Raw genomic sequence first — 9,709 nt, forward strand, 5'->3', positions numbered from 1 at the left:
CAGTTCCGGCGGAGCTCGCCGGAATCGAGCGGCGACGGCGGTGGCGACGCGAATCGCCAGAGAGGGATTAGGGTTAGGGTTCAGTCACGCGTGAGAGGGAGAGAGAGGAGTGGAGCTGGTCGAGCCGGACCAGGCCGGTCGGTTCGACCTAACCCACTGGGTTCCACTGACAGGTGGGCCCAGGGGCAAAAAGGACTTTTCATAATTTAATAAAAACATGAAACTTTGAAATTCAATAGAAAATTATTAAAAGCTCTTAAAAATAACTTAAAAATATGAAAAAGGATCAGCATAAAATTCTCTATTTAAATAAAATATCAAAGAGAATTTTTGAAGCCAATTAAGAATAAGTCCTATTTTAAGGATTTAAATAATGATTTAAATCACACATATTATTTTCATTAATGAAAATAAGTCCATCAATATAATTGGACTTTAAAAACACCTTGACAACATTTCAAGGTTGTATTTTACTTTAAATCAAGTATCCTCAAATTATTCTTAGTATCAACCTCTTACATGAAATAATAACGACATCGGAAGGGGGGAACAAACCCTAAAAATGGAATCATGCATAATTGCTTCTTTAACCATTGCCCTTATCGGACAATGATGCTATTTTTCAGAGACAGAGGACAAGGGTCAGTCCATACCTTCCAACTGCAAAACTTTGCAGTGTTCAGGCAAGTTCATCACTTGCTCATGCCATTTGAGTATTTTTATCAAATTACTTGCAAAGTACTATGTTTATCACTATTGCATAAAAACCAAAACCACTATTTTCATAACTATGAATATGACTATGTGGTGGGCAATGGAACCATGGATTGTGTTGATATGGTGGAGGTTCCATTGCAAGGGTTTATATCCATCTAGGATTAAACAACAAATGTCGCCAGTGATTCTTGTGCCGTAATACCCGTGTTAACCATAAGATCCGGAGTGGGACGGAGTAGTCAAAAGTGTTTCCACCTCTCGTTCATCAACGGATGCGCTTTACCGTAGTACACTTGTAATCCAAGGGGGCAAGCTGGTGAGGCTGGGGAGTCCTAAGTCCCCACGGCATAGTCTGTAGTACACTTGTCGCCCGAAGGAGCAAGATGGTGAGGCTGGGGAGTCCTAAGTCCCCACGGTATTGCGGTCTAGGATGGGTTGCAGCCACCGGCGTAGGAGTGTATGGTAGAGCCCAGCACTGTTGTCGTGGTCGGGGTCCACCTTGAAATCTACAGGAATAATGGGACCGACGTGGACCCAGGGTCGGCGCATGCAACAAAGGGTGGGTGTTCGAGGTAGCGGAGGAACATGATTGGCTAGACCTTATACCGGGCCTCACACCTAAGGAAGTGTGGACGGGAAAGCTGCCCGGTTGGCACCAAGGTTAAGATCTCTTATGGGTAAAGCAACACACCTCTGCAGAGTGTAAAGAATCGTGGACTGTCACTCCCTGTTCGGGATTGAGGAACTGCGAACGCGGCCGGAAAGGAGCTCCATGAAGTTCTAGTAAACCGGTGAAGGCTGACGGACATAGCTCTTTGAAATAAAAGCAATCTCTTGAAGAAATGTTTATCAAAACTTGCATTGGTATTAGACTTTCTGGTCTAATATCGTAGTTAGTGCATTAAACACCTCTTATCTATAATGAACTTGTTGAGTACGCTCGTACTCATACCACTCTTAAACCCCATGCTTAGATTGTCTGAATCGTCTGGAGGAGGACTACGACAACAATGATGGAGCCGAGATCATCGGCTACGAGGAACCAGACCTCTCAGGAGGAGTTGAAGGCGTAGACTATCTCATAGTCTACGGAACCGGGGAGGCTTCCGGAGGAGATCAAGCCTAGAGATATCCGAAAGTAGTAGTAACCGAGCAGCCCGAACTCTTAGTATTTAGCTGCTCGATGAAATAAATGTTTAGTTTAATGAGACTCTGGTATTGTAAGTTAAGTTGGGTTCGCCTCGAACCCAGGAGTATTCCTCTTAGGACCCAAGAGGAGCTCCAAGATGACATGTGTATGATAGTTGTAATAATCAATGAATGAGTTATGGACCCTGCTATGTTCTGTTGTACTACTCTGAGGGATGTAATATTTGCGGAATGGTACTTCGTGAATGTTATATCAACGACTGGCATACTACAACATGCAGTGGTATGCAGGGTCACCACAGTTGTCGATGAAGAAGGGGATGCCTTGGGCATCCCCAAGCTTAGATGCTTGAGTCTTCTTAGAATATGCAGGGGTGAACCACCGGGGCATCCCCAAGCTTAGAGCTTTCACTCTCCTTGATCATGTTGCATCATACTCCTCTCTTGATCCTTGAAAACTTCCTCCACACCAAACTCGAAACAACTCATTAGAGGGTTAGTGCACAATAAAAATTAACATGTTCAAAGGTGACATAATCATTCTTAACACTTCTGGACATTGCATAAAGCTACTGGACATTAATGGATCAAAGAAATTCATCCAACATAGCAAAAGAGGCAATGCGAAATAAAAGGCAGAATCTGTCAAAACAGAACAGTTCGTAAAGACGAATTTTAAAATGGCACCAGGCTTGCTCAAATGAAAATGCCCAAATTGAATGAAAGTTGCGTACATATCTGAGGATCACGCACGTAAATTGGCATATTTTTCTGAGCTACCTACAGGGAGGCAGGTCGGAATTCGTGACAGCAAAGAAATCTGAACTGCGCAGTAATCCAAATCTAGTATGAACTTTACTATCAAAGACTTTACTTGGCACAACAAAACACTAAACTAAGATAAGGAGAGGTTGCTACAGTAGTAAAAAACTTCCAAGACACAAAATAAAAACAAAGTACTGTAGTAAAAACCATGGGTTGTCTCCCATAAGCGCTTTTCTTTAACGCCTTTCAGCTAGGCGCAGAAAGTGTGTATCAAGTATTATCAGAGGGCGGTGCATCATCCTTACCTTGGGCTTTACCCTTACCTTTCTTGTTGTTTTTCTTCCTCTTTGATTTAGGAAATGTATGATTCCCCCCCGGTATAGAGGTGAAATCCAGGATGCCTTCTCCCACATCTATGACTGCTCCCAATAGTTTTAGCAGGGATCTTCCGAGTGTGATTTTTCCTGTCCCTACACATTCAATAACAAGATAATCAATGGATATTGTTCTTCCAAGAATGGTTGTATGCACACCTGCGGCTATTCCCTTAGGAATTATAACAGAGTTATCAATGAGAGTTATTTCTTCTCCTCCTTCATCAACTCCCCAAAGTTTCAAAGATTTATAAATGCTCTCAGGTATAAGGCAAAATTCAGACATAATATCACAGTTGGCACGAAGAGTTTGATTACCGATAACAATTTTAACAGTAGGATCCCATAATGAAGGTTTAGAGTTCACTAAAACTTGTTCAAGACGATTACGAACATGGTGATAGTTGTCATCCAAGCGAGATGTACTTATCTCGAGATTCTTTAATCTATTATAAATGCTAATAAGGGCTGAATCAAAGTTATTAGCTGAATCATGTGATGCAACCAACTTCTTTATGGCATTAAAAGCTTGATCCCCATTGCAATGAAGGAAATCTCCTCCCACTAAAGCATCCAAAGCATATCTATAACGAATCATAAGACCAAAATAAAAATTACTAAGGAGCAAACTTAGAGTCATTTGAGGTTCAGTTTTATGATAAGAAGTAAAAATTCTAGACCAAGCATCCTTAAAACTCTCCTCATCCCCTTGTTTAAAAGTGAAGACTAATTCTTCAGGCGAAGAAGTAACAGGTTCAGAGCTAGACATGGTAACAAAAGTAACTAATTTTTTGTGTTTTTGATATAGAGTGCAAGACAGTAAATAAAGTAAAGCTAGCAACTAATTTTTTTGTGTTTTGGTATAATGCAGCAAACAAAGTAGTAAATAAAATAAAGCAAGACAAAAAACAAAGTAAAGAGATTGGGAAGTGGAGACTCCCCTTGCAGCGTGTCTTGATCTCCCCGGCAACGGCGCCAGAAAAAGAGCTTGATACGCGTACAACACGCGTCCGTTGGGAACCCCAAGAGGAAGGTGTGATGCGTACAGCGGCAAGTTTTCCCTCAGTATGAAACCAAGGTTTATCGAACCAGTAGGAGCCAAGAAGCACGTTGAAGGTTGATGGCGGCGGGATGTAGTGCGGCGCAACACCAGAGATTCCAGCGCCAACGTGGAACCTCCACAACACAACCAAAGTACTTGCCCCAACGAAACAGCGAGGTTGTCAATCTCACTGGCTTGCTGTAACAAAGGATTAGATGTATAGTGTGGATGATGATTGTTTGCAGAAAACAGTAAAACAGTATGGCAGTAGATTGTATTTCAGTATAGAGAATTGGACCGGGGTCCACAGTTCACTAGAGGTGTCTCTCCCATAAGATAAACAGCATGTTGGGTGAACAAATTACAGTTGGGCAATTGACAAATAAAGAGGGCATGACCATGCACATACATATTATGATGAGTATTGTGAGATTTAATTGGGCATTACGACAAAGTACATAGACCGCTATCCAGCATGCATCTATGCCTAAAAAGTCCACCTTCAGGTTATCATCCGAACCCTCCGTATTAAGTTGCTAACAACAGACAATTGCATTAAGTATTGCGCGTAATGTAATCAGTGACTACATCCTTGAACATAGCACCAATGTTTTATCCCTAGTGGCAACAGCACATCCATAATCTTAGAGATTTCTGTCACTTCCCCAGATTCACGGAGACATGAACCCACTATCGAGCATAAATACTCCCTCTTGGAGTTACAAGCATCTACTTGGCCAGAGCATCTACTAGTAACGGAGAGCATGCAAGATCATAAACAACACGTAGACATAACTTTGATAATCAACATAACAAGTATTCTCTATTCATCGGATCCCAACAAACGCAACATATAGAATTACAGATAGATGATCTTGATCATGTTAGGCAGCTCACAAGATCCGACAATTAAGCACAATGGGGAGAAGACAACCATCTAGCTACTGCTATGGACCCATAGTCCAGGGGTAGACTACTCACACATCACTCCGGAGGCGACCATGGCGGCGTAGAGTCCTCCGGGAGATGAATCCCCTCTCCGGCAGTGGTGCCGGAGGCGATCTCCGAATCCCGAGATGGGATTGGCGGCGGCGGCGTCTCGGTGGAGGTTTTCCGTATCGTGGCTCTCGGTACTGGGGGTTTCGCGACGGAGGCTTTAAGTAGGCGGAAGGGCAGGTCAGGGGGCCACACGAGGGCCCCACACCACAGGTCGGCGCGGCCAAGGGCCAGGCCGCGCCGCCCTAGGGTTTGGCCACCTCGTGGCCCCACTTCGTCTCCTCTTCGGTCTTCTGCAAGCTTCGTGGCAAAATAGGACCCTGGGCGTTGATTTCGTCCAATTCCGAGAATATTTCGTTACTAGGATTTCTGAAACCAAAAACAGCAGAAAACAAGAATCGGGCACTTCGGCATCTTGTTAATAGGTTAGTTCCAGAAAATGCACGAATATGACATAAAGTGTGCATAAAACATGTAGATAACATCAATAATGTGGCATGGAGCATAAGAAATTATCGATACGTCGGAGACGTATCACGCACTAACGTGGACAAGTTGTGAGTCCCACGATGATCTGGATAAGTGAAGACGTGTCCACTGCGGGGCACCAACAGTGGCCCCACTTGCTAGCACCAACCAACGTCAACTAAACGGGATTCCTTCCGTCCGAGCTCCTTCTGCGGGTTTCAGACAAGGTCTTGGGGAAAACTGAGGAAAAACTAAGTGGGTGGGGAAAACTGAACACAACTAAGGAGCCAGGGGCACGAAAATAGAAATCCCTTAAAAATAATATAAATTAAAAAATTTAATTTTATTTATTTATTCAACATTATTATTACATCATTACTTTTGTTTATTAAAAGAATTATTTGCAATACAAATAATAAAGAAGTGTGACATCGACCAACATGTTAATAGGATTGATATGATACTACTATCAACAACATGCGCGCGAAGCACTTGGAAGTGGGACGGAAACGAACTCGGAAGTTAAGCGTGCTAGTGTTGGAGTAGTGTGAGGATGGGTGACCGACCGGGAAGTTTGACCACGGGTAAGTAATTTGACTAGAGATTAAGTGTAGTTAGAGACTAATGGAAATATTAGAAATTCTGGAAAAAAAAGAGGGAGTGAAAAATAATTAGAAAAAAATGGATAAAAAAATTAAACGAAATAGCATTTAGTACCGGTTCGTAACACGAACCGGTACCAAAGGTCTACTTGTTAAAAAAAAAATCTGATGATAGCGTGCAAAGATAAAACTCCAGATTATGCAGACATGGGTTCGTTTAAAAAGAAAGGAAAACCAAACAACATATTTCCTACCATCATTGGGTCCATTCAAAAAAAGGAAAACTATGTAGGAGGATAAGAACGGGGAGGCAGGTTCCGTGTCAAACTGGTACCTGATAGGTTACGTAATGTGACGCCCCGAGACCGGTACCATGAGGATTCCAGCGAACCCGCCGAAATCCGCATGATATCGATTCAGAGACGCCCTCCGACACGACGTGCACGAAGAATCACACACGTGATGCCAGAGGAATTAACACGAGCGGTAACATTACAATAGGATTACAATAGAGCCCACAAGAAACATATATTACAACAACGACTCCAACGAGTCAAGATACAAATATACAATACGAAGATCCGAATCATACAGAAGATCAAATACGTCCGAGTACGGACAAGATACAAATTGGACTAAGAGTCCTGAAGGTAACCAGTGGCGTCCATAACCCTGCCCAGGCCAAGCCGGAAGGGTAACCTTGCTAACGTCGTCATCTCGTACCTGTCAAAGTCGGGCCATCGGTTGCCGACAAAAGGGGGAGGAGACAAAAAGAAAAGAAAGGCGAGGGTAAGTACCATTGGCACGTACTTGCGAGACAAGACCAGCTATGCTCGCTGGTGGGCGGTATAAACTTCACCCGGCTATATGTGGAGTTTAGCGGCAGCAAAGCTACTATCCAATAGAGACACGCTACAACATCCGTCTACTCAGAGAAGATAAGAGAGCGCACAAGGTAACAGTTCTATACTCTGCAAACATAACCCAGCCGATGCGATCCCCCTTCGCCAAGAGATGTTGCAAAGGCACACACCCTTTTGAAAGAGTTTTATTAGCAAATTATTAACAACAGGAAATAAGGTGTAAGTTGTTCTATGATCGAGCTATACAATTCCAAGTCGTCCATAACCGCGGACACGGCTTATCGATAAGATGTACACCCTGCAGGGGTTGCCCAAATGTAACCATACGCATGCTCGACCCACTTACGACAGGTGGATGTCTCACAACAAGACTGTTCCCAGTTCAGCAAGAAAGTCTAGGGGGGCCACCCGACTAAGCTACCCGTAATGAAGTCCGGCCGTACTCCGAAGCGGACTCAGGGTTTGCGTTAACGGCTAGGCGTGCAAACCACACGCTTCGCTAAACGTTCCGCGGGGTACAATACAGAATATAAACACCCGAAGGCAACAGGAAGTAAACACCCGAAGGCAACAGTAAGTAAAGCATGGCATACATGGCATAGGCAAATAAAACCAAGGTTGTGGCCCCCTTTTCAACTGACTTGAGAAAAGGTAAAGGGTGAGGGGGGGTCCCGATAATCGTCCCCACGCATGGGTAGAGCGCTCAATCTCGGAACAGATAACAAGAACTCGGGTCCTAGGGGACATTAACGAGTCAAAGTTCCGATGCTTTCACAAAGGGGCTCACAGATGCCTCTGCTTACAATTTTAGTTGTTAACAATAAAGTAAAGTGTGATTATCTCCAACAAAAGATATAGCATGTGATAACCTCCCAACAAGATATCCCGAACATCTCGAGATATCAACAAGACCCTAAACTCGCCTACGACTCGCAAAGCTGGCAAACAACAAACATCAGGTAGGGCAAGGAGGTGTATCTCAGATCATATAGGGTAACAGGTGGAATAGGACACGTGACACAACAAAATCGCAACATAGGGATAGCAATAGATCAAAAGAGCATGTAAATGTAAAATAGGTGAAGGGGTGGACTCGCCTGTGAAAAGCTGCAGAAGAACTTGTCGGAGAACTCGTCGTAACTCACATCACCACTTCGTGATCCTATCCGGGAAGAAGCAAATGTTGGAACACACAACGTATGCAATCTTACTACTACGAAAGAAGAATCGGCATGATCAAGATATGCATGCATGGCATGGCAGATATGATGCGATGCACTTATCCAATTTAAGCGGGGTCGGAACCCCGGACAAACAAATTAGAGTTGGAGTTGCATTTTATACCGACAAATTTAAGTGTGGATTAGCATGGCATAACATGGCAGGGGTGAGCTACTTCAATATTAAACGGAGCGGGGAAAACCATACTTGGAAATCCAAAATACTCCGCATATATGTGAGGTGAACATGCATAACTATCAACGCGCGACATGATGCGAGATGCAAACAAACATATGAATGGCATATTCATGTTCAGCACATTTTTCTGATCAATTTTCATATAGAACACTTTTAATTTTGAATTACCATTTAAAAGTTATTAGCAGATTAGTTTTTAGTATTTAAATATAGAAAACAGATTTTATTTTAAATAGAAAAGGGCACAGATATAATTTTCGAAAGGGGGAAGGACCCCGGGTTACTTTACATACATGCAGGGGGTTTTCTCAAAAACAGACACAGGCAGGGGTTGCGGGTTGTTTGCAGAAGAAAAGGAGGGCCTGGATGCAAAAGCATCCAGATCCAGATCTGGTGGATATTTCTCACCGAGCGGGTGGCTAGCCCGGGTCGCTGACGGGTGGGACCAAAGAAGCGGACGTGGCGGCCAGGCTGGCGAACCATCCAGGCACACATGAAAGGTGCTCGACGCGGAGATGCCGTGCGCGGCGAAGGGAGACGCGGTGACTGCGGCTCGGCGTCGCGCGGCGCGGGCGTTGCAGAGGGCCCCCGGATGCGCGCGTGAGGGCGTTGGGTGCGCTTCGCCGGCGCGGACCAGAAGATGGCGGCGGCGAGCACAGGGGGTCGCCGGAGAGCAGCCGGCGGGGATCACCTGCGACGGAGGAGCTCGGCATCAGCAAGGGGAGGACGAACCAGGAAGCAAAGGAGGAGGGGAGGATGTCCAGAAGGCGCGCGAGGTTACCAGGGAGACAAAGGAGGAGTCAGTGTGGCCGGAGGTGGATGGTGGTCACCGGAATCGGGGAAAAACGCCGCCAGGGACGGAGAGGGGAACGGCGATTTTGCGCTCGATTTACGGAGCCCCTTTTCGATTCCTTCGGCGAGGTTGCAGAGGAGAACAAGGCGGAGCTTTTGGTGGCGGTGGCTTGTCGAGGGGATGCCGGAGATGGTGGGGCGCCAGCGAAGAAGTGGCAGTGCTGTGGGGCAGGTGGAGCTGGGCGCGGCGTTGGTGAAGGATCAGAGGGGCTCACGCCGCTCGCGTGCTCCTCTCTCGAGATGGCGACAAAGGAAAAAGAAGGGGCGAAGGGGTACGGCTGGAGGCTGGCCGGATCGAGCTGGGCTGAGAGATGGGCCGCAAGCCAGGGAGAGGAAGGAAGAGAACAGAGAGAGAAGGGGTCGGGCTGGGCCGCCGGGGTGGGGAAGGAAAAGCCAGGGGGAGAGATGTGGCCTGGTAGAGGGGTTAGGGTTTTCTTTTTCTCTTTTTCTGTTTTTGTTTAA

The 9,709-nt window shown here is 45.3% G+C and overlaps 1 long non-coding RNA gene across 1 annotated transcript; it reads right to left on the reverse strand.

Moving 5' to 3' along the window:
- Nucleotides 1-6,624: 6,624 nt before the first annotated feature.
- Nucleotides 6,625-8,657, reverse strand: LOC139831003 (uncharacterized). Its single transcript, XR_011744797.1, has 2 exons — nt 8,074-8,657; nt 6,625-6,836 (listed from the first exon to the last, which is right to left on the reverse strand). It is a non-coding gene; the product is annotated as an uncharacterized lncRNA (long non-coding RNA).
- Nucleotides 8,658-9,709: the final 1,052 nt, after the last annotated feature.

Source organism: Lolium perenne, chromosome 5, assembly GCF_019359855.2.
Source record: "Lolium perenne isolate Kyuss_39 chromosome 5, Kyuss_2.0, whole genome shotgun sequence".
In the NCBI taxonomy this organism is placed as follows: domain Eukaryota; kingdom Viridiplantae; phylum Streptophyta; class Magnoliopsida; order Poales; family Poaceae; genus Lolium; species Lolium perenne.